The sequence below is a fragment of the Arctopsyche grandis genome, chromosome 1 (assembly GCF_051622035.1).
Source record: "Arctopsyche grandis isolate Sample6627 chromosome 1, ASM5162203v2, whole genome shotgun sequence".
NCBI classification, from domain to species: domain Eukaryota; kingdom Metazoa; phylum Arthropoda; class Insecta; order Trichoptera; family Hydropsychidae; genus Arctopsyche; species Arctopsyche grandis.
The window spans coordinates 27,802,395-27,830,200 of NC_135355.1; positions in this window are offsets into that span (position 1 = coordinate 27,802,395).

Below are 27,806 nucleotides of genomic sequence, written 5' to 3' on the forward strand. Positions count from 1 at the left end.
ACAACAACGATAAATCGTTGTTTTGAAATCGGCGAAGATTGCTACGACGATCGTTGTTGTTGTCATTAATTGTCGTATTTCAATACTTTCTTTGCCAGCGCATCAGTGGCACGAAACATTTTTTTTATATACGTATTTATATTTATTTTTCAATCAAGCTTTATAAATATTTATCAATTTTTTAAAAGCTCTTCAATTTCGGGTTCATCATCAAAGTAAATTTCGGGTTCGTTGTCAAAGTCATATAAGGAGTTATTACTTGGGAATTGATTATTGTCGATAAATTCATTTTCAGAATCAGTAGAGCTGCTGATTTGTCGAGTTCCTCGGCGAGGAGCTATTATTTCGCTTTCGTCACTTTCACTGTCCGATATCATTTTGCAGAGTTAAAATAAATGGCAAAAAACAATAGAAATCCGCTTTCAATTATATAGGTCACGAGGCGTCACGAATTCGTGCAATCAATCAAATGCAACTGAAATGCATACAAAATGTTTATGATACATGTTGAAAAATTATTTGATTATTAGAAACTTCGCATCCTTGTGTGTCTCGCTCACACATACACAATTAAAACCAAGAAAGAAAGAGAGAAAGACGGCTACCTGTTTCAAACGTATCGCATGTTTTAACAACGACAAATACATCGATGTCTAAAAATAGATTGAAAAAAATAATGCGTCGGAAACAATCGTCAAAACTTATTTAGTGTATATATGTAGGTATCTCTTTCGCACGCACGCATGTAAAAGCAAGACAGAAAGAGAGAGCGCGAGTCCACAACTGCTTCTTAAAAATGTATATAAAGTATTAAAAAAATTACGCGCGTTCGGCGAAGCAAGTATGTAAAAAAATATATTATATTAATTTTTTATAAAGTAATTACAAATGTTAGCATTTTTCGCTTGGACATTGAAAAACCTCGTAGCAGCCAAAGGGTTAAGTGTGCATATGTATACATAAGAGGATTCAAAGTCGGAGAATAAGTTTCGAAAATCGAATCATCAATTTATAAGAGCAGCTGCAACGCGTTATCGAACGGGCGTTTACTTAATCCATTGTGCCGTGTTTTTACACAAAAAAGAAAATTATACAACGACAACGCATCTGGATTTGTTTTACTCGGAATATCGTAAGTGACGAGCGACGAAATCCATCAGGTCTTGACGTTTCGTAGCAGACAATATTTTTTTTTGTGTAGTTACCAATTAATTTAAATTAAATCAATCTGCTATAAAACTTTCACTAAGAGACTTGTATAATACTTGTACTTGGATCATTCTACTAATGTATACAATTGAATCCGATTAAAGGTTCGTTTATACCAGTAAATTTATAACAACATCACGAATCATATCTTCAGAAACAGCAGTAACCGACATGATCTATTCATATTATTATATTGCTGTCGGTTCCCTCATCACTGAGGATCGTGACTATGATGTGCGGTCAACCAGCTGCCTCCATTCAGTTCTAAATTCGGCCAGGCGAAGACTTGCTACCGTGGAAGCGCCCGTCGCTGCAGATACTTGGTCAGTCCAGCGTGCGGGGGATCTGCCTCTGGCTCTTCTGCCTTCGACGCTACCAACCACAACCAACCGCTCCAGGCTCTCCTCACCTCTTCGTGCAATGTGGCCGAAGAACTGCAATATACGTTTCAGGCATATTGTTGACAATCTATCCTTGATTTTCAATTCTTCAAGAATAGACACATTCGTGCGTTTGTCGGTCCAAGGCACGCGCAGTAGCCGTCTCCAGGACCACATCTCGAAGGCATCGATTTTCCGTCTATCCGCCGCCTTCATGGTCCACGTCTCGACACCATAAAGGCAGACAGAAAAAACGAGACTCTTCACGAGACGGATTTTGACAGCAGTTGTAATGGCTCTATTCTTCCAAATCTTCGTTAGTTGTGACATTGCCGATTTTGCTAATGTAATCCGGCGCCGTATTTCCAATTCGCTGCCGCCGTTGTTAGATATGAGTGACCCCAGATAGACAAAATTATCAACCACATCTATACCGTTTAAAGCTGAGTTGTTGTTTTGCAGCTGTTGGTGACGGTCAACATTTCATATTATACAGCAATGCAAATCACCGAAATGTATCAAGCAGAATCGATTTTCTTTGGATGCTGGAATTATTCTCGCATGAAGTGACGTCATAGTGGTGAGTGCACCCGTACGAATGTGTGCAGCTATGTGCATATATGTACATATTTTAGGAAACGTAATATTGTTACAATATTGATTCGACAATGCGACGCAAGCAATATTTCGCCATATTGTTGCACTCTGTAATGTAAATGTAAGCTGATTTTGCCGTCCAAATCAAGTAAGAACGTGCCGAAATCGAGTGGTGCTGTATAGTATGAATAGGAGTTGCCTTTTCCGTGCAGTGTTGTGCTGAATTGTTGGCGTGCAGTGTTGTGTTGTGTTGACCTCAATGTGTTAAGTTAGCGATTAATTTATAACGCAATACACATATGCTCATAAATTAATCAATTTGAACATTTCAAATGTTATTTAAATCAAAATTAGGACTGAAATATTAATCGGCTTTATATACATACAAATTTTATAATTTCAAACTCACGTCAATCACTATATAATACTATATAACACTATATATACTAAAACTGCCCCTGTCCGTTTATCATTTCAGCGAATCGCACAACGTCCATATAGTGGTCATAGTGTTAAAATAGCAACGTCATAAAGTTATGACGCGCGCGAAATATATAGGCGTAATTGAATGCGCCGCGAAACAAAATTAAAAAAATGGATGCAATTTTTTCGCGTCAGTCATGTGATAGTAAAAAATTGAAAGGCCTAAAAATCGCTCTCGGTTTTCACCGGAAGTGATGTTCTTTTTGTGTAAAACGTGTGACGTTGACGTGTATCGAGTGCGGCGAAGTGCATTTTGTCCGGTGCAACCGTAATTGATAGCCGGACGAAAAGTGCATACACTCGTTATGCAGGCTCATGCACCGATTTTTTTCCGGAGTGTGCTCACTGATTGATAGTCGGTTTTTTTATCATCGTTCGTTGGTAAAATTTAAAAATAAATAAAATCATATCATTGCATTACAATGCATAACGCGCGTAAGTGAGAATGAAAACTATGCATTCTAAAATAAATAATGTAATTCTGTATACAAACATATTTATACCTATATATTGACATACCAATAATTTAATATAATTATTATAATAGTCCTTATTTTATATTTAGAAGTATAAAAATTCGTTGTAACATACATACATAGTTTCACACAGTGACGTTTCGATAGGCCGCAATCACAATCATAGATAAACTTTGGCAAATTACAAAAGTGTCAGTTCTTCTCGAACCGTGAGGAACATCTGCGGTAGTCCCAGTGTGCTGCAGATGACAATGCACTGAAAACTGTCACGAATCCTCTGAAAAACAGAGTAGACAGATAGCGCTTTGTGCCAGTGTCGAGATCGTTCAATATGAAAGCTCATCGGATGAGGTTCAACGATGTATATAGGAAAAGTATAATACGTATCCAACTTTATATAAAAGTTTTCACTTTACTTTATATAATGAGAATCATGTATATGTAGATATTTCTCGCCCATTTTTATCCAGACGTTTTTGTATGGGAGCCCTATTGTCTCAGACACTGGGCACATTAAAAACCCATCTAGTTTTCAAGGCAAAGTACCGATAGATAGTTCACATACCAAATTTTGTGATAATATACCAAAGCTAAAAACTGTAGCTTTACATAGCAGACACAGTCGCTGGGCGCTTTTGTATGGGAGCCCTTCAATCCAGAGCTCCAGGCTTAAGCCCACTAGCCTTCGAAGTTAATTAATTTTGAAACTTAGTCAAAAATGAGGCTGTTAATCTCAAACATATGTATGTACATCAAGCACCCATTTTAAATACATTCATTCATAGATAAGGCTAATATACAAGTGAATGTTCATATGTATATGTATATGTACATATGTTATTCTGCCACCAACGAATTTGTTGGTGGCAGAATGTTTAGATTTTATGTACATATGTATGCATGTACATTCATATAGTCAAAATGTTTTAATTTATGTTTTTCTTGATGTATACGTAAGATGTTGATGATTTATCAAATTTTTTTAAATGCAATAAACTAAACTTTTTCTAACTAATCTATAGAGGTAACCAAGTGTTAAAGTTTATTGTGAATATACATATGTAGATTAATAATATTTATTATGAATAGATTATGATTATTCGCTTCCATTCTTCTTTGTTTTGCGCAACTCTCAATCATCTCTCCCCATACATTTATTCTAATTTCGTCTACCCATCTTCCATGCGATTTTCCTTTCACCCTTTTGCATTCTCTCAGATACCATTCTAGTATTTTTTTTTCCATTCTACTAGCCACGTGGCCCGCCCATTGCCAACTCAATTTCTTCACTTTACTATATACACTACCCTTGTCATACTTCTCACCCACGTATTCAAGGTAGTATGTAAGTCCAATTTTCACATCCATGCGGAGAAATAATCATTGATCTCGTCTTTATAATATGACAAATTTAATTTTAGTCGTATATGTACATATTTATATGTATAATGGATTGTGGGCATCAAATCTAAAGTTAACTTTTAATTCAAAATTTAATAGGCGAACTTTAAAACTACACATTTAATTGGGGTTTCATTCAAAGTAATCTATTTACTTTCAGGTGTTTATTTTTTTCGATGTGCTCATAATCTTTTATGTACATATATTGTTAGATGATCTGCTACGATGTTGGTATGGATTGTAAAAAAAAAGAAATCTATAACAGATAGCAACATCTGACGTTCGGCGCCACGTTGACAGCTCGGCAATGTAAACTCAAAAATATTGGTTCTTCCCCCGTCGGCCATGTTTCTTTCGTTTCGTTTCGTTGTTCTCTCTCGTCGCAAATTTATCGATGGACCGTCTGCAGCCGGCGCTGTAATCTCTCATAGGAAATGAAAGGGCATATTTCCATGTTTATTTATGCGCCAATTTCTTTCCAGACTTTTTTCACACTCTCACTCCCCTCCCCATCTCTTCCCACCGTTCGTTCTTCATTCATTTTCGAGAGCGAAACGGGAAAGAATAACGGCCCGGAAACGAAGATCACTCTTTCACCTTCGGTGACAACCCTTGCCTGGGGTGTGAGCGCTTTACACCCACCTCTCTCGTTGCTCTTCTTGTGTTCTTCTTTTTATTTTTATTTATTTTAAGGCGAAATTTTTCCCCTCGACCTGTTTATTTATTTCGTTTTAGTTTATTTTTTTCTGGCCGCTCTATCTATCCGCCGTGTCACGGCGAAACGTCACCGGTGAAATATCGGCGGGGCGAGAAAGCAGTCCGAAAAGGCACCACCAATGGTATCTTCAGCGCCGATCTAGAGACTTATTGATTTAAGCCTTTAAATTGAAACACTTTTGTTTTGAGAATTTTTCTCGAGAATCTAATTCATTTTGAGTGGATTTTTTTTTGTTGTTTTTGCATTCGACAAACAAAAATACATGAGCTGTTTCATTACACTTTTAAAATTCGCTAGATAATTAATTATAAGTATTTCATAGCAATAAAATCATAATCAATAGAAACAACATCTGACTATTGATTCTAATACTCAGTTTTGTTACAGCAATACTAGATTTTAAATGAAGTGCCTCAAAAGCCAAAAATCTGTAGAAATCACACATATTTTTAAACGCTCATATGTATCTCTTAAATGAAAGTAAGCCAACATAAAATATCATCATATTCGAATTCAGTGGGTTAAACTTAGTAATGATTGATTAGTTTCTGCTTCAGTTTTTTTTGTTGTTCAGTGTAATCAGTGAAATTAAACTTGAACACACAGATACACAGTGCTCAATGAAACACAAAATGTTTCTCACTGAGTGTTGTGTCTCCGTGTATTTTTATTTTTAATGGGCATAATATACAAAAGATTTATATTAGAAATTTACAGTCTTTAATTTAGAATTACTCAATTTGATATAAAGTTCCGTGATATATAATAATCACAACAATAATCCCATGATTAGCCTCCTAACGATTAAAAAAAATACTCATCTGAGAAGTCAGACTTCAAAAAGACTTTTCATACAAAAAAATTGGAGATTCCTTCTTTTCAAATAGTGTTTAAAATTCAGAACAGTCTATCAAATTAATTAGTTACTTCTAGTAATATTAACCATTGAGCTTTTATAATTTTTTTTCCGATTTTATTTTCCTGTATGTTTTATCTTATTTTGTTTTTAATTTCTTGTCATTACTATTATTGACAAATAAATAAATAATTACGGTTCAAATAAATAAATAAAAAATGTCACTCTTTTTATATTTACTACTTTTATCCGACCTATCAACATCATGCAATTCATAACTATATTTTTAAAATAAAACTATATTTTAAAAAATGTAAGGTCTTTTTTATCGAAATTCGAATTAAACAAAGGAGTAAAAAAATTCTGACTTTTATTAATTTATTTGTATCACTATCCAGTTATTAATTTATTTTTATCAGTTCACGATGTTTTGATATATGCATGTAGGTACATACATACATACATATGTATTTACAGACAATATTTTACATACTTTACAATATTTTACATACTTTACAATATTTTACATACTTTACAATATTTTACATACTTTACAATATTTTACATACTTTACAATATTTTACATACTTTACAATATTTTACATACTTTACTAAGACCAGTGCACTGTTTTCCCCAATTTTATCCACAGTTATGAAAATAATCAACGATATTTTTCTCTTCGATGATTTACAATTTTGATGACGTCTGTGACCGGGGCAAAATTTGAACTTTTGGCATGTTCTCACACACGTCTCGCATCCATATATCAACGCCTGAAAAACACTAAAGCAATCGACGGGCCTTGTTCCCATGATCTTTTTAGAGAGTGCACTGAGCAAGCCAGAAGGAGAATCCATTGTGGTTGAGCTGTCATCATCTCTCGCACAGCCAGTCAGTTATGAATCCCTCAACGCCGTCGTTTATCTGTCGATGCAGCTTCCAGAAGCCCGGGTGCTTTATTTCTCCACCGCATCAACCGTCACTTGATCGAATCCCGGGCAGCTCTGACAGACACTCGGAACGACCGTCTGTTTCTGTCCGTCATCGGTCGATAATTACGGCAATTAAAAATCAGCTGACGTACACATATATAGACATGTCAGTCAATGGGATCATCCCAGCGATTGGCAAACTATAGGCAGTGATGCTCCATTCTATTAGTTAAACGATAAAACGTCACTATATTGGTATACATAATACTTTTAAAATAAATTCGGCAAATCACTTTTTTTATTTATTTTAATGCATATTTAATTCAAGAACGTAATTAACTTCACCATGTTAAAAACTTATACTGTTTTGCAAACTTATAACTTTGTTTTGTCTTGGGAAAGGTTTGCCTTCTGGAGCGAAGAGAACAGAGTGTGGTGATACATTATGATTTTGGTGAAAAGGTTGAAGTTTTAGTGCTGTCAAATAAAGACAATGTTAAAATTTTATAAAACTATTTTTATATTGATTAATAATCCATCCAATTAAATACCATAATCTACCGATCTGAATTCACAGTTTGTCTCCAATTTAATTGAAAAGGATTCAAAAATTTTCGTGATTGTATATGAATTTCTTAGTGGAGTAAATATATACACACATACATGTCGTACGTGCTGTGTAGTGAGTAATTTTTATTATTATACATATTTAGATCGCAAGTAAAATAAAGATATATGTATATGTTACGTTTTTGGTTTATCCTTGATCGCAGAGTGCATTGATACTTTTGATGTTTGGCTCTCCTGTTAAACGCTAAAGTATAACATATATCTTTATTCGGCTGTACGCTTCAATTATTGTCAAATAAACCCAACAAACTCTAACAATCAGTATGAATTTTATAATCATCTGAATCAATTCAGCCGGGATCCGACCCCACAACCTGTCAACTGGAAAACAATTACTCGATCTATGGTTAGCGGCTTTGGTCTGAAGTAAAATGATCAAACTGCCATTTAATTATTTTTTGATTAAATTTAATCGGCTTGAAGAACGCTAAATTATCCATATCGGTAAAATGTTTGTGTAAACTTATAGTGTTTCCGAGTGCATGTTATTAATTTTCTAACCTTGCAATGTCTGGTTTCGAACTGAGTTTTGCGCGTGTCTCGTCGTACAGTCGACCTGTCAGAATTTCCTTGTAGCTAAAGGCGAACATTTGACTGACGGCTAATCCTGTCAGACGGATACAAACCAACGCGCAACTACAAATTTGCTTATTACAATGATCTTTTGCAGACTTTGGATGTATGCGTCACCACTGCATATATAAAAAAATCAATATAAAATTTTAATTTATGTAACAATAGATAAAATTCGAGATTTTGATTGATTTTAACTTTTTTTTTTAATTTATATTTTTCCTATGATGTCATTAAGGGTTACCCCTGAGCAACATCTACATAAGATAGTAAACTTATACATACATATGTATATAAATTTATAGATTATAAATTTTTAAAATCATATTCAAATGGTGGTGGCATACATAGTGAGTAGGATAGTTTATGCCAATATCAAATTGGCATAAACCATTGGATGAAGTGTTTCTACAAAAAAATCAAATAAACCAGCTCTGATAGTGTACGATCGACTTGGAGTCATAAATGTACAAGTTTGACTAGCATTCTAGGTCAACCTAGGAATCTTTTCAATTAAAGTCAACCCAGAGTTTGAACCCGGGAAACTCTAGGTGGTTAGCATTAACACAACTAACAAGCTATACTGCTACACTACTACATAGAATAAATTACTGATCTTTCGGTAAGTATGCGTGCCTGTTTATTTTGGATAAAAATACACAGACACGCATACTTAAAACACACACTAAAACTTTGTATCTGTGATTGAAATACGTTATGTGACGTTGTAATTTTGTTGTTAAGTTGAGAGAAAGTTTTTTTGATATACATTATCTTTTGATTCATTATTGATAGATCAAAAGTTAAATTTAATTTTTTATGTGCATTTACTTCACAGTGGCATTCATTTATATATGTACATACGTATACAAAATTAAGATCATGGTGGCGCACAATCCCCTAGCAAAATTGGCCCATTGGCGGCAACCGTTCCGCATATCTACGAACTGGATACGCGGATGACTGTTGACGATGATGAGACCGCATTAACGCGAAGGGCCAGCCTGTGGGAGGTTCTTACCGTAATGAGGTGTTTCGAGGGTGTTATATGAATATATCGTACAGATGCTGGAGAAGTAACGGTAACAGCACCGGTAATTATGCTAGAGGCAACTCGACGCCTACCATGTTTGCAAAATCGGCAAAGGCTCGCTTCAAACACCTTTTCGGACTAGATTGTATACATATGTGCAGTTATAATGGATGCATGTAAAGCGTGCGTCTCGATAGTGACGATGATGATAAACGTGGCAGACAATTAAATGACCGGTTTAAGTGACGTGTGATGGCTGACAGGTTGCAACGTTCTGCACAAAGTACAATGCATCATTCGCCCACGATAAAACGGAGATCAAAACTTTGTGCACTACACGCATATTGCGCACTTTTATTCAAGGTGGTGCACTTTAACAATTAAATAATAATAATTAATTTAATTATATATCCCACAAGTCAGTCATAAAAATTCAATCTATGTAATCTATTATATATATATATATATATATATATATATATATATATATATATATATATATATATATATATATATATATATATATATATATATATATATATATATATATATATATATATATATATATATATATATATATGTATGTACGAATAAAACAATGCGAATGGGTTTCTTATATAATATATTTATATATATATATATATATATATATATATATATATATATATATATATATATATATATATATGGAGTTCGGTCTTTCATGTCATGCGGGGAAGACGTGCTTTTGCGTACTCCCCGCTATTACTCGCTTAAGCCCGGCTATTGCACGAAATCAAATCTAAAAACTAAACCATCTACTCACTTATTTTACTAATTGCATCCTAGTATAATTTAAGTGTAAAAATAAACAGCAAATCGGTCGTTAAAAGCGTTTTTATATCAGTGATTTCGAAAAATTTTGTGTTAATTTTTGTGTCGAATCTGAGCAAAGCATATACGAACGAGATACATCCCCTTACCTGAATACAAAAAAAAGGGTCCTTCGTCAGTCAATGGTCGGTCCCACAGAAGCAATAAATCTTCCACATAATTGCTTTCAGCCAAAAATTTTTAACGAACTTTACTTAATAGAATAATAGCAAACAAAAACGGTGTTTCCCAACTGTCTATCAGTTATTTTTCATATTTAAATTATATTAAAGTAATTCGTGTAATTTTATATTCTTTACTAAATTTATTATTAAAATATTAAATTGCAAACCGCACTCACATATATAAATCCGTTGTCTCCAAAGAGGCGTCTCACGATAGAGATTTGTAAAAGTAGTATAACAATTGCTAATCTATTATTATCATAACTAACTACTTCCACTTACAAAGTAACCCTGTTAAATGGCATGTAATAACTCATAAGTGATCCAAGTGATACCTAGGATGAAAATCCGACACCTGACCTGAATACAGAGAAGAGTCTACGGCGGTAATGACTCAATCCTCGAATGGAATTCTCTCTCAAGTACCGCCTTTTTCTCAACACATCTTGGGTAAATGCGAGAAAAATAATATCCAAACCTCCAAAAAGGTAAGAGTGACGATGGATGATAGCTTAGCTAATAGAAATCTGTATGTAGCTATATACAATGTAAGAACGTTATCGAGTGAAGGAAGTGTGCTTGCATTAGAGAATGAATTAGAAAATATCAAATGGGATATAGTAGGACTTAGTGAAGTAAGACGAAAACAGCAAAACCAAATAATCCTAAAAAGTGGTAACTGTCTCTACTGGAGAGGGCTACCAAATGGTAGAATAGGAGGAGTAGGGTTTCTTATCAATAAGAGAATAGAAATAAATATTATAGAAATAAGCGACATATCGGAACGTATATGCTATGTAGTATTAAGAATCTCGAGCAGGGACACTTGTCAAATCTTCCAAGTGTACGCCCCCACATCTAGCCACCCAGACGAGGAAATAGAAGACTTCTACGAAAAAATACAGGGCGCATACGATAATAGCCGTCACCACTTTAAAATAATCATGGGCGACTTTAACGCAAAAATAGGACAAAAGGCAAATACAGAAAGAGCAGTAGGCAATTTTGGTACCGGCCAAAGAAACGACAGAGGCGATCGCCTCATAGAATTCGCAGAACACAACAGGCTCTTTATCACTTATTCATTTTTCAGGAAAAACACCAACAATAAGTGGACTTGGGAGAGTCCTAAAGGAGACAGAAACGAAATCGATTTCATCCTAACAAATGCCCTGCACTCCGTTAAAGACGTTAGTGTTTTAAGTAAAGTAGATATAGGTAGCGATCACAGATTAGTCCGTGCTAAGATGGCCATTAATATAAATTGCGAACGTAGGAAATTAATAAAAGGATGCAGTAACTCTCCAGAATTCGCTCAACTAAGGTCTAGGAAAAAGGAATTCGAACTGGAACTTGGAAATCGATACGGGAAATTAAACCCAGAAGCAGACATCGAGGAATTGAACACTGTAATTAGTTCGGTTCTAACCTCAACAGGTAAGAAATTAGTTGGATTCAGGAAACAGATTAAGCTAAGCAAAATTTCAGAGGAAACCAAAAATCTAATCAAGCATAAAAGGAAGTTAGATAGGGATAATAATAAGCAAGAATACAATCTAGTAAATAAGGAAATTAAAAAGAGAATAGTCAGGGATGTCAGGGATTTTAACAGCAAGTTAATAGAAAATACCATTAAGAATAACCGTAGCCTGAAAAAGTGCAAACAAGATCTTTTCTTAGGCAAAAACCAAATGATCGCAATCAGATCAGAGAGCGGAGTAATAATTAGGAATAGAGAAGAGATCATAGACAGAGTTTATACGTTCTGTGCAAAACTTTACGAGAACAACAACGGTCAATTTCCGGCTCCGGAATCGACACACGGCCAAAGAGTTCCTGCAGTATTGCCTAGCGAAGTAGAGGCCACGCTAAAAACTGCAAAGAACGGTAAAACCCCAGGGGAAGATATTATTCCCGTTGACTTACTAAAATGTGGCGGCCCCCCCCCCTAATTAATATCTTAGCTAGGCTTTTCAGCAAATGCATCCAGAACCAAGCTATACCAGAAGGATGGAATAACGCAACTATCATTTTAATACACAAAAAAGGCGACAAAAGCGATATCAAGAACTACCGACCCATTAGTTTACTTTCAGTTGTCTACAAGCTCTTCACGAAGGTTATTACAGAAAGGCTGAAGAATATCCTTGACGAGAACCAACCTATAGAGCAGGCAGGGTTTAGGGCAAATTTCAGCACAATGGACCACCTCCAAGTAGTTGGCGAACTAATCTAGCGCGCCAACGAATATCAACGGCCATTGTGCCTAGGTTTCGTCGATTATGAGAAAGCCTTCGATACAGTTAGTCATAATGCAGTACTTAACGCTCTACAAACACAGGGAGTGCCGGAACCCTATGTGGGACTGTTAGCTGCAATATATAAGAATGCCAAAGCTTCGATTAAATTTTTTTAAGGTACAGATAGATTTCGCATAGGAAAAGGAGTAAGACAAGGAGATACAATCTCGCCCAAGTTATTCAATGCGGTGCTTGAGGGAGTTTTCAGGAACTTGGATTGGGATACAGCCGGAGTAAGCATCAATGGTCGCTTCTTGAGTCACCTTCGGTTCGCAGACGATATAGTTTTAGTAGCTCGTGATTCAGCTGACCTTCTTATCAGACTAACACAGCTGGACAGGGAAAGTAGAAAAGTAGGATTAAAAATTAACGTAGATAAGACTAAACTAATGTTCAATAGTTATTGCATGCCTGATAGCATCCCCTTAGATGATAAACCAGTAGAAGTAGTAAATAATTATTTATATTTAGGTCAAATAATTGACATGTCTGGTAGTAAAGATGAAGAGATAAAGAGACGTATGAAATTAGGATGGAGTGCATTTGGACGGATGAATGCTGTTTTTAAATCAAAAATGCCACTCTGCCTGAAGAAAAGGATCTTTGATCAATGCGTTTTGCCAGTGATGACGTATGGATGTGAAACTTGGACACTGAACGCCAAGATGCAAAATAAAATCCAATGCACTCAAAGAAGTATGGAACGCTGTATGCTTGGCATAACGAGGAAAGACAGGAAGCGGAACACGTGGGTGAGAAATATGACAAGGGTAGTGGACATAGTGGATAGAGTGAAGAGATTGAAATGGCAATGGGCGGGTCACGTAGCTAGGAGGATGGACGAAAGGTGGACAAAAGAAGTGCTTGAATGGTACCCGAGCGAAGGCAAAAGAGTAAAAGGAAGACCGCAAGGAAGATGGGTGAACGAAATTAGGAAAATGTGCGGAATGAGATGGATGAGTGTTGTGCAAAACAGAGATGAGTGGAAGCGTGTTGGAGAGGCCTTCATCCAGCAGTGGATGGCGAATGGCTGTAAATGATGATGATGATGATATATATGATATATATATATATATATATATTGATGTTGATTTTTCAGAAAATAAATACATACAATTTAACTAGTAAATTATTGTATATCTCTACAAGCGCAAATACTCTTTCAATAATGTGCGCCAGTTGTAATATAACAGTTGAGTTTTGACAGCTCTGATGTTTTTACGATATTTAATATTTTCGATAATGATATTAGCTAGCTGTTGCGAATAAAGGTTGTAATGTGTACCGTATTGCGATAACTCTACGAATCTATTCAAAACCAAAATTTGACTTTCCAACTTAATTTACTAGTCGATTGACGTTTTCACAAACCCAACCTAACCTAATCTTTCTATCTAACCTGGTACGAACTTATAGTTAAACTGTATTTTCAGTTGGTATATATTTTGACCAGTTGAAATGTAATTCACTATACGAATCATGGTACCTGGGTTAGACGGAATATATTCCAAATATATTACAATTGAAAATACACTTCAACTATAATGGTAGTTGGTACTTGGTTAGATGGAATATATTCCAATTAGTTAAATATATTACAATTCGAAGATATACTTAAAATGTAATACACATATACATATGTACATATATACACATAGACAAACTTCTTGTTATAGTCGTCGCTTAAGTTGAGTCATCTTCATAAGCGGCTTTGAAGTACCGAGATGCGACTCGCGGGTGTGATTCCGCCTAATTTTCCACCGGGGCTGTTTTTCCCGCGGGGTTTTTCTCATGATGGGCGGGGATTTATTTAGGCTTCGTCGGCGTCTGTATCCCCACACGAGTGTCTATCGTGGACCGGGATCGGACCGCGCCCGGCTTCGAGAAAGCCCTGGCCCGGATCGGAAAACAAGCGAGCTGTCTGCCACCGAGTAATTTGTTGCTGATCAGACGCGATGCGATGTCGCCGCGCCTCCGCCCACCAATTCACCCCCCTTTCCACCCCCTATCGCTATCTTCTTGATATGGGAAAGGGGGTGAAAGGGGGTGCCAAACCCCGTTCCGCACAATACATCACTCTTTGCTTTTATTCCGTTCTTATCTTTTGAAGTTAGTGCTGCCTGTAGGACAGAGGCATTGCCAATACTCCCCTTCCCCGTATGCAATTAAAGCGATTATTTCGTTTTACTTACACACTACTCAATTCAAACTTGGGTTAAATTCTGCGTATACATATATTTAAGTGGATTCAATCGCTGTTTATACGTAAACTTAAATACTTAATAAAAAAAATCTACTTTTGTATTAAACACATTAATTTATTTCATCGATGTCCCCGTTGTGCCAAATAAAATATTTTTACCCAAATAAAATATGATAAACTTATCATGGGGAGATTAATTAAAAGCTTTTTATGAGTGTTAAAATAATTAAAATAGTATAATAGTACATAAATGTAATTCTATAAATAAGAATTTAATATACTTTTTATTGAATGTAAATTTAATAAATAAAAGTACTAAAATGTAAAATAAATAACTATGATACCAGATTTGATAACTAATTTACTATCTTAGATGAATGATCTATTGATATAAATTTAATATGAGCCGTTATATTTGAAAGTGGCATATGAAATTTTGATAGTTAATTTCAGCAAGCATGATGACTTTGTACCGAATAAAGAATGAAAAATTGAAATAACAAGAAAAATTTCATATCAAAAGTGCAATAGATACCAATAAATGCTTCATATAGAGAATTATTTCAGATGTTACAGTTGATGTACATCTTCTAGCTGTAATATATTTTGACTAGTTGGAGTATAATCTAATCTAATCTTGTACCTACCATTATACATAGTTGAAATGCATTTTCAGTTGGAATACAGTCCAACTATAAGTTCGTACCAGGTTAGATGGAGAGGTTAGGTTTTTGTGAAAACGTCACTCGTCTAGTAAATTGAAGTTGGAAAGTCATATTTTTTTTGTTTCAAATACATTCTTAGAGTTATCTTACTACGATACTAATTTTATTCGTAATACCTAGCACATATTAACGCATTATTGAATTCTAAAGAATTCGTAAAAACATCAGAGCTGTCAAAACTGAACTTTTATATTACAGCTGGCGCACATTGTTGAAAGAGTATTTGCGCTTGTAGATATACAATTTACTAGGTGAATAGCATTTGAATATGAATGATCTAAAATTCCAGTAGGAATATATAAGTATTACAACTAAAAATGCACTTCGACTGTAACATAGACATTACCATGAAGACTTCAATAAACTTTTCATTCATATTTTACTGTTTTCCGCATCATGCATATATGTACTTCTGAAGTAGACATGTACTATATATACACTTTTAAATAAAGCACACATTATTCCATATGGTCGTATACAAAACATACAGACATCAGACTGCGTTGCGCACTAGCGGAAAATCTCGGAAAATCTCCCAGGCCGGAAAAGTGTGCCCGGCCCCGACAGAGATCGCATCGCTCGAGAAAATGTTCGAAACGCAAAACGTGGCGTATTTTGGGGCGGCGTTGGCGTCGGCAGTAAATCAGGGGATGGGCGTCAACAGCGCGCCATGTATCAATCAGCGGCCAGAGATTTATAGCAGCCAGCCAGCCTTCCAACCAGCCAGTCTTACCAGCAAAAATACTTCTAGTCCGACGTAGAGAGTACAGAAACGAGGGGATGGTGTGTCGGGTGGGTTTTCCACCCCTCATAGAGTCCGCGGGCGTCCCGACGCTTATTGAGCAACGTATTGTTGTTTTGGGTGGCCGCCAGCCGTTCGCTGATTAACATAAAAACGAGACCATGTTTAAAATTGCTTATGCATACACACGACGTCGAAGACGAATGTGCTCGACCGCAAAAACTGTTGTATCTATGGGTGTAGTATTAAGAATCGTGGTTTGGTTCTATCGGTTGATCTACGATTTTACATTTCACACTAAGAATAAAAATAACGAGAAATTTTCGGGATAAAACAAACATACATATATAAACAATGTTTGTTAATTACCTACTGGGTTTGTGGTTGTGCGTGTTCAATAAGCGATATCCATAGTCGGAAATTAGCAAATATTTATATGTGTACGTACAAGCTATCTTTTCTTTGGCGCATGGAGATCCCATGGTTCCATATGAAGCATTTTGCATCGTAATATTATGTTCCATGGCAAGACAAAATCTCTCATCTGGCGTTTTAAGATAGTCTTTCGATCTCTGGCATTGAGCCCTTCCTTAATACAGCTTAGTTCTTTTCGCAAGTGGACAAACATTTTTGTTGAGGTAATTTGAGACAGTATACCAAATTTGGCCGTCCTAAATCGAAATTTTGAGGATGTGAATCGAGGAAATACATACATATATGTAAATGTATAATCATTCATATTTGTAAGTACACTTTTTCATTTCGAGAAATATTTCGCAAAACATTAAATACAATGTTTAACAATATTTAAAAATACTGGTGGCCTATAATACGTTTATTCTGCTTTTCCTAGATTCTATACATATGGAATTAATAGAAGTGTTAATAATTTGTGAATAAATTCAAACAGAAATAGTATTTTTGGAATTGAAAGTTTGACTTCCACCACTTTCAAATATAATGACACATTTATCATTATGCTACATTTACGTACTATTAATGTGTATAATTAAGGCTTATATTTTTGTAATGCAGCCTTCATTCGGTAAAAAAGAATTTAAAACAGTGAATCTGTATTCCTTAGTAGAATTATACTTTCAGTAGTAGAAGTATACTTTCACCGATGCAGTCGGTGAAAATTTTTTTACTACTGTTTTTTTTTTCAATACAATATGCAATACATTCTGTGAAAGCGGATTAATTTTTATTACATTATATGCAAATTTATTACAAAGTCCTTAGATTATTTTTCAAGTGGCGTGACTATCAAATGTGTAACATAAAAAAATATTTAGTATATATAGTATTTAAATTTTTTCAAATGTTACTTTAAGTTGCCTATGCGCAGTTTTCTTGTCTATTTTTTGTCTTTAGTAATCGGATATTTTTTATTTAGTCAAATGAAGAATATGTACAGCCTTAAAATGAAAAACATCAACAAGCAAAGTCATGACATTATAAGTACAATATATTAACATTATGTCATCAATTTATGTGACTTAATAATATTGAAACACAAAGAAATTTTTCGATCGTATGATCGCTTCACTAACCGCATCCGCCTGTCTTGGAATTAGGAATTCCACTTCGTGTGATACTTTGCTGAAATTGTATTCGATTTGCGGAACTCTACTAGGTTTGCTGCCTTTTTAATACTGACCAAAATAATTTCATTACGATGAAAAAATTGGTATTTATTTCTACAATTCAGAAAACTTTAATTAAAAAAAAACTATTATTTTGGATTAATAAAAACTATATTATGATCAAATACATACATAATAAATTTCTTGATATAATAATAAACTTTCATTACGGTACTCTACAGTACATGTACGTTTTATACTCCGGTAACAAACATAAAATCAAAAAAAAAAATATTAAATTTTTTTTATTGTATTTTCAGACACGTAGAGCAAAATTACGTCGTTGGTTTGCTGCATCACTTAAATGGAATTGTGTCTCAGAAGCTCGGTGCTTCTGTAAATTTCAAGCTCGATTTACAAAAGAAATATTCGCAATTAGCGTCTCTTCTTGTGGAGACTGAGGACCGAAAGCGGCATACGAAATGGACTTGATTTAAAACTGAAACTTACTACTACTTTCTAACTAGTGAATTAAATTTTATGCACTTGAATTTTAGCACAACAATTATTTTAATTGATAGCCGCATTACAAAATGAACCAAAAGTTTTTATATAATATTATACATACATACGTATGTTATGTATTATTCCGTATAATGACCTTCGTGCCCATTGTTTTCATCTCCTTTTGTTTTTAGGTTTTAATTTCTCTCATCTTCGTACTATTTCCCTCATTCTATTGTATTCAATTTGTCAACCTTAAAACCCCAAAATTGATTTAGTATAGCTCAAAATAACGTTGTCTTGATTTTGAATAAGACTTCATTTAGTTTTAATTCATTATTTTTCAACTTATATTCTAAAATTTCTCTCCATTTTGTTTTGTTAATTCCATTCTTAACAACACGATACAAATAAATCGATGGAAAGATGTGCAATACGACTTAGCGACAACCTTCTACGACTTACTTATGCTAAGATCATAAGATAATATACCAAATTTGGTGGTTGTTGATTTGCAAAACGAATAAAGAAACATTCATCTTTACATCATTCATAGGACTTCAGAAATAGTATATTAATTGCACCACAAGACACATGAAGAATATCTATAAGATCAAATGTATTCTTCAAACATGTAATAAAAGTACAGCGAAGGATCCACAAAATATTTTATTTTGAAAAATAAAATATATAAATACAAAGCTTTGTACAATTCTACAGAATTGGCCGAATGTCACAGTAAATTTTGGATTTAATTTTTTTTTATTAATAAACGAATTTCAATGAAATTACAAATCTTCATATGAAGATTTGTTTATTTAGATATTTTAAATATTTCGACATATTTTGAATAAGGTCCATTTTCCGTTGCAGCTTCCCAAAGTGAGGCTCTTTTATAGTGTGCGAATATTTTTCATAATATTGATTCATTTTTGCGAACCTTGTTTACTCCTAATGTTTTAAAAATCTAAAGAAAATTCAGAAACCAAAAGGTTGACCAAATCTGGAAGCCAATCAATGTGAGAATTTCTTAAATTTCTCCCGTACATGTCCACATGGCCCCTTCCTCCGGAACTATTCTTGAGCTACATACATACAGTGATATATTAAAATTTGAGTTTTTTTTTCATATGTCTATAGATTAACAGCTACTGATCTAATGAGAACCTATAAAAGAATATCAAAGCGACGCGAGACAAAGTGGCCCTCACGTCTCAACCTCACTCCCACCCTCCGAGCAAACTTTCGACAATCTGCGCGGATAATCCGGCGCTTCTCAAAGCGCGGTACGGAAGGAGAGTGTCGTTGCGTCACATTTAGAAATGAAAACATGCGATTGTGATGCTTGTCCCGTAGCCAGAGGCGAACAAATCGAGGCGAGGAGTTATGGCCGGCGCGGCATAAACGTTAATGGCCCAATAGTCGGCGGCAAACATGTCGGCGGTGGCCACCTCTACTACCTCTATTAAATTTTATCGCGATACCTCTGCCAGGCATCCCTTCATATCGCCTCCAATATGATATTGCAATATTTCAGAAATGTCTTATAATGATGGCTTCCATACGTGTCCGGGGTGGGAAAGTGCGAGTGGTAGCGGTGTGGAGTCCTACATAGATATGTATGTACATATGTATGTATGTACAAATGCTTCCTACAAATATGAGAAACCAATTCATTCCAAAATATAATTGATCCATATCATATGGTATCGTGGATATTATTATCTACTAGTTTTGTACCCGATGACATTGAGATATTAAATAAAAAAAAATTAAAAGAAATGTGTCGGCCTGTATGTCGAATACATACATGGTGCGGCATAGAGGTTGTGATCTCTCGACTTATTTTGATTATCGAGATTCGAGAATCTCCTTTTCTCGGAATATTTGAATCTCAAGATTTGAGAATCTTATTTTCTCGAAATATTTGAATCTCGAGAATTCGAGATTTTCTTTTTTTGTTTCTCGAGATTCTCGAGAATTCTCGAGAAAGTATAATTTTTTTTTTAATATAGTGAATTGATTTTTTTGGCATATAAACTTGACAACATACAAAAATCAAAAGGACACAAACACTACATATGTATATTATATCAGGGGTTTACAACTTTATTAAGACATGACGAAAGAAAGATAAAGAGAGATACAATAGAACATTGAATAGAAAAAAAAGTAAAATTATATAAAAAAAATATTTTAAAAGAAGGCATGAAAAGAAAATAAAAATATACAAAAGTAATTTAAAATAGTAAAAATAACAATATGTAAAAAATAATTTTATAAAATTCCCAGTGTTACTACCCGGCTTTGCCCGTGTTATTGTGACCGGACAAATAATAAAAATACTGACCATCTATGCATATTAAAATACTGACTATAAATTGATTAATATCTAAGGAATAAATAAATAATAAATCAAAAATCTTTGTTTTATGTGTGTTAAGTGGGGTCATATTGTCAGTGAAAATATATTTTCACTAGCGTTTTAGTGATATCATAACCGAATACTTTCGCACTAGTGACTAGTACCTACATGCACATACATACATATGTATATGTAACTTAAAAATGGTGTGATTTCGTTGTAACATGTGTATATGTACTTATATGATGACCGAATAATAACTTACCGGACAAATAATAAAAATACTAACCATCTATACATATTACAATACTTCACAAATTTATTTACGAGTTAACAAGTATACAAATCAGTCAGTTTATTGAACAAAAACATATAGTGATAAATTAAGAATATTCTCGATATTTTCGAGATTCTGATAAACGATTTCTCGAGATACGAGAATCTCGAATTTTCATAATAAAATATTCTCGAGAAATGAGAATCTCGAAATTTTACAGTAAAATATTCTCGAGAAACGAGAATCAAAATTTCTCGAGAATTCTGGAGAAATCTCGAGACGAGATTTCTCGATCACAACCTCTAGTGCGGCAGCGGGAGCGCACGGCGAAACAGCGTCTGCTCCCGGCGCTCCCGATCCCGCGCCATAGCCGAGTTCAATCCTTACTCAGTCAAATTTGTTTGTCAATTCATAAATATTCATTAAATATGGGTTTGCTACAAATGATTGCAAACCACCAGGCTGCATGCTCATTTCGATTTAATTTTAACTATTTGAATTTCAGCATGTACGAAAGACGAGCTATTCATGGGGTTGCGCAGATGACATTTCGATGTACATTGATAATTGGCAATTCTTCAAATTGAGTTGGATCTTTCTGGCAAGTTTAAAATGGCAAAAGCCGAGACAAAAGTATGAAATGAGCATGCAGCGAAATAAGCATGCGCCCGCTTGGTTTGCAATCGTTTGTAGCGCAGGGGAATAATATTTCAGTTCATTAAGACAATGCTCAACCAATTTAACCAGAGGTCTCCAGTTTTTTTCGATACCCCAAAATATACATAAATGTTTATAAAGATTCTGATGCATAAATCAAATCGAGATGTACAAGGTACATCTGTATGTACACATGTATATCTCAATTTTGAAGTGTGAAATTTTTTTGCTAATTTATAGATTCCGGAAAATAAGTGTATTAAATATTAATTTTTCATTTTTTTATTTTTTATTAACCTTTGAAATGTTCATTATCTTCATATTTAATTTCATTTTGATTTTTGTTTTTATTTTCCATGTCTATTTTTATTTTTATGCGGGTGCTTAAAATGTACTGATACTTATTTTTACGCTATACATATTCGTATTCAATTAAAATATTATTAAATTCAAATCCTTCTAATTATTTCATTACAAAATTATTTAAAAACACATTAAAAAAAGTTTGTGACCACTATATCGTTGTATACAATGACTCACATGATGCAGCGTACAATGATGCAGCGCACACAACACAAATTTGTGCTCTACTAATACGAAGTTTTTGGTCACAATTTTACCGGTTTAAAATTCACCACACATCCAATTAACCCTTTTAAACGAAATCAAAAAATAGTGTGGCCAGAACACTATTTTAATAAACATGTTTCAATAGAAAATACTCAATATAATATAGTATTAACAGTGGGAAAAAATCACAAGTGAAAATACGTAATTTTGACTTTTGATTTGAACTGGACGACTATTTAGAGAGATTTGAAAGCTGAAAAGTACTACAAATGAAAGATAAAATATCCGACTCCAGATTCCAATATTCATTTTGAACAGAAAATTAACAGATTTTGAGAAATCGACCGAACAACACCAAGATATAGAAAAATCGCGCGATTTAAAAAACACATATATCTCCGAATCTCGAGCCAATCAACACTTTTTATTACCAGATTCGTGTTCACTGGGCATAGATCTATAAGAAAAGTCATATCCCGTCTCTGACTCCCGTACTCCGACAGTGTAATTAGAAGAAAAAAAAAATTACTCGAGTTCAGTAACCCTCAAAATAAGCTTAAGTTATATTTGTTCATTAGTTGTGATTCAAAAACTCAAGTAAAAAAAAATAAATGTATCTAAAAAACTTTAGTAAAAAAACTATATTAAAAAAAACTCAAGTAAAATAAATGTATATAAACAAATAATGTACTAAAATATAATAAATAATTAAATTAATATATAATAAATTCAATACAATTAATTTATTAAAATAAAAAGGCAATTTAAACAATATTTCAACAACAAATGTACAAATTTGTGGGATTTAAATTTCAATCAAAATGATTTCAATAATTGGGGTTTCAATCAAAAAGATTTCAATGATTGGGGTTTCAAACAAAATTATGATCCCGGCTTAAACTAATATAATTAAATATATTACTAAGAGGTATGGGCCCCCTTGGTATGTATGTGATGATCTGAAAGCAATTGTATACAACATAACTTATTATTGAATACTTATCTCGCAGATAAAACCCCGTGAAGAGATATACTTTTAGTCGTGAAATGTCAAATCTGACATATTTGGCCAAAAATCAATATATATCGTGTATTACCCTACAAGAAGCTACACGCCAAATTTGAAATTTATATATATGTACATATGAGAGTTAAAACTATAAATATTTAATACAAATTTCATAAAATATAGAGTGAATTATAGGCGTTTAAACAATTAAAATCTGATAAGGCCGTGTCATGGCGAACAGTTTACGCCTTGTTAAACAACGCATGTTAAACGTCAGGAAGATTTACTTTCCCCGTTTTTAAAACGCGTTGTATACGATATTTTATCTCCAACGTAATGGCAGACGATACATTAACGTGTATTGATGACCAAAATGAGCAATATGGCAAAGTATGAAAACGATCGGATAAAAGATAAAAATGACCACTAACACGAAAGCCATGTGAAACGTAAAAGAGGTATGTAAAAATAGTAATGCGTCTATCTCAATCTCAATATCATTAAGTATCACATGGCATTACTCTGGGTAGATTAAATTCTGTCTCGTGTTGTGAGGTTTGCGTCCCGAGCTTTCCGGTGGGAGTGCCAGCCCTAATCACAGCCGATGAGCATGCACGTCACGCGTCACTCACCGCCAGGATTCCGACACACGTCCAGGACGAGGAGGGCCAGTGGATGGGTGGTGGGTGGGTGGGTGGGAGGATGACCGTCTCCATGGAGACGCCCTCCGACACCCACCGGCGTCTTCATCACGGCATGCCAATCGATTGTCACCAGACGCCGGACACACTCCTCAGACATTCACCACCATCCAGACAGCCACCCCACCCCACCCCCATCCACTTTCCGTGACACCGAACTTCGTTATCATATTAGATAAGTTTCGATCCGTTTATCTAACCCTTCCAAGGTCGACGTGATACAAAAGTAGATTTGAACAATGCAATGAACGATCGTCTGTCTAGTGATGCGTGAACTGTACACTAAAATGTCAAATTGCATCCGATTGGAGATCAAATCTTTTGCGTGTTTTAATGATTTTTTATAACATACAAATTTGATTCATGAGCATTAAATTATTTTTAATGTATCTCAATAAAATGTACTTTTTTATGTACACCTAATTATAACCTACTAGTGGTTTTACTTCGCTCGGTATTTGTAATATAAACAGCTTAAACATAGCAAAACAATCTAATAGTAAGCATTCATTTGTTTTTTTATTAAATTTATTTGAATCGTAAAAAAATAATATTCGACGATATCGATGTTGTCGTCATAGAAACTTTGATTTATTTTCGACGCTCCTTTAAACCTTATAAACATACAAATTGAAAAATTTACTGGCAACACAGACCAACCAGATCGTAATAAATGAGACCAGATGGTTGTTTCAATTATGATCCAAACTTTAAATAAATAAATATGATTATTCTTCTTCTTAATGCCCTGTCCGCATCCGGATGTTGGCGATCACCTCGTCGATTTTAAATATGATTAGTTAAAACAGAAAATACTAATTGTTACGAATTTACTTGATTGTACATATTTATATGACATTATTCACCTGAGATCGTTTTCTTTTAATTATTTATTATTCAATCTAGGTTAACGTTTTTCGGAAAAGTAACACATAGTTATTTATCCTCATAATTTAATAGGAAAATGATTTACCGTTTACCGGTATATGAAACTTGATGGTAAATTGAAATCCCTATAACAGTATATATACATATAAATAATACATATTCCTTTTTCTGTACTTCGGAAATTTTCAGTCTTGTTAATCTTACACCTTACAGAACAAACTTTTAAAATGATCAACAAATCAGTGAGTTGCACCAGACATGTAATCATATAGCAATTCATTAATTTAATATTTATCCAGAAGTGTATTTATTTATATTCCAATTACAAACTACACCAGTGAAAAATAAAATATTTTATGTAGTAATTATGATAGTTATGCTTATGACCAGTTTGGCGTGTGATTTTAGTTAAGCATCAATGTTCAACATGAAAATACAATTTAAATATTTATAATTGATATTTTTCTGACGTAAAATGTTATGGAAGTTAAACTTTTTTTGGTTTGAAACAGAAGCTTTTAATTTTTATCATTGCGGATTCTCGCCTTTTTGTTTTATTCATTTCGTTTCACATAAATATCATTGCTAGCCATTTGAACGCGGGGCTGAGAGCTTTTAAATAATTTTAATACTTCCCTTGGCGTCGATGAAAAAAGACATTCTGAAAAAGCATTTTCAGAGAGTATAACATCTACATAGTACTGAGACATTCTATACTTCTTCTTTGTCGCACGTACACGTTGAATTTACAATGCATTTTATTACAGACCTACTAAGTACACATACATACATATATACCTACGAGTACATACATGTATTTTTTATGTTTGAAAAATATTGTTACGAAGTTAACTTTAAAATACATATACATATGTGGATTTAATTTTTCAAATAAGATTTTACGTGCAAGAAAACCTTCAGGGATTTTTATACAAAGGACGGAACAATACCTTCATTGTCTAGAATGAACACAATAAAAGCAGTCCCAATATCAAAGGCAAAAGTTAAATGGAGGCTGCATGAATATGTTCTGACATTAACGCAGCGGAGAATTATCATCAAATAAATTGAAGCTGAAAGGTATAGGACAGACGCATCCTGTATGCAACAATAGACACTTACGGAAATGCATTAATGTCATACTAGATTGGAAACCGATGTCACTGATTGCAAATAAAAGAAGGAATAGGTTTAAAATATTCAAGCCCCCATAAATAGCGCACTTTTTCTATATTATAATGAAATACATTATGTGTTGTTTGTGTATTTAGTCAATATTAATTATAAAAAGACTTATCTTTATTTTAACAAAGTTATTAATAAATCTCATACAATGTCTATAAATTACGTAGGATTTTTATAGATTACCTGGATTGCGTTTTGTGTACATACATATATACGCTGTCTACATATACATATTTATAAATTGATACGTTGAAACTCGACAGTGACAGTGGTGGCGCGTGCTGCGTCCGGTGAAACGGCCGCATAAAAATGAACTCGTAAAACTGCATTTTTATCGTTTCAATAAATTCGCATTAAACGCGGCCACCCGGCCACTCAACATTGACGTACGCCCCTGGATTCAGAGGGGCCGCTTTCCCGGCCAATTTATGGTCGCAATCGCCGGGCCGCATTGACAATGGTCACAAGAATAGGCTTTTCCCCACACGGTCAATGCAAATGCACAAAATACAATAAAAATATTTTATATAAACGATTTCTCCAACCCAACCATTTATGATTATTAAAAATATATAATGAACGAGTTTCAATTCTTGTATCGTACCGTAAAATCAACTAATAAATATTGGTGTTGAAAATTGGTAATTTTTGTTATGGTATTTTGTTCGTTGACTTTAATCAAATTAAAATAGCTTAGAATGTTTTATATGTATCTCGTGAATTTTTTGTCATTCATTGTCCAAATCCAATATTCGATGGTGGTTGTTGTTTTAACGACTTTTGACCAATATGAAAAATTGCATTTTTTTATACTATTTATTATCGCACAAAATTGCAAAAATCTTTTTATGATCTTACCCAGCAATTATAAATCCAAGGTTTTAATAATACTAGCACATATTTTCATTTATCTAATATATAAATATGAATATTTGCTATTTTGACTAATATGCAAATCTTCGCTTTTAAGTTCAGAACCGTCAAATTTAACACTTGCCTTAATGTGCTATTAAAAGTCACTTGTCACTTTGTTAGAAACCAAGCATCTAGCTAAAAATGTGTATTTTAAGTTAAAATAATGTAAAACCGGTGAGAATAATTATTGTTATTACCTATAAAAATTAATAATATAAAATAAGTGCAAGAAATGCAAAAATAAACCGGCTGAAGTAGAGCCATCTTTCCAAGGCGGATATCATTCTCTCACTGACCGTTGAGTGTTGAGCGGCGCGTACTGAATTTTCCCATTTTTTTTTCTCGCATCTGTGAGATACAGGTACAAAGGGCTTCCCACGAAGATATAAATTTTTAATTCGTGATGACATAATTCGATTCATAAAGGTTTTGAAGACCCTGCATACAAAATATTTGGAGAAATAAAATAACATATACATAAGTCTAAATCACTCATTATCAAACACACAGACACAAATGCGGCAAGTATTAATTAAGTACATACATGGTACTATTTTCTGACAAAAAATAGACGATAATAGAATGGATCCGAATTCGGGATCGAAAATTTGCTATTCAAATTCTTTCAAAGTGCGTTTTTACCCTTTTTTCAAATATTATCCACCCAAGAAAGGCCTACAAATTCGACCAATAATTTATCAATTAGAATAATATCACTATGAATAATTTTAATTTTTTTTTCTCTATTTCTAATAATTGTTGTATCAGTCGAATATTTTAAATAGTCCGGTATCTCAGGAATCTCGAAATTATTTGGCACCATAACCCCGGTGCTGAGATTAGTCTGGATATC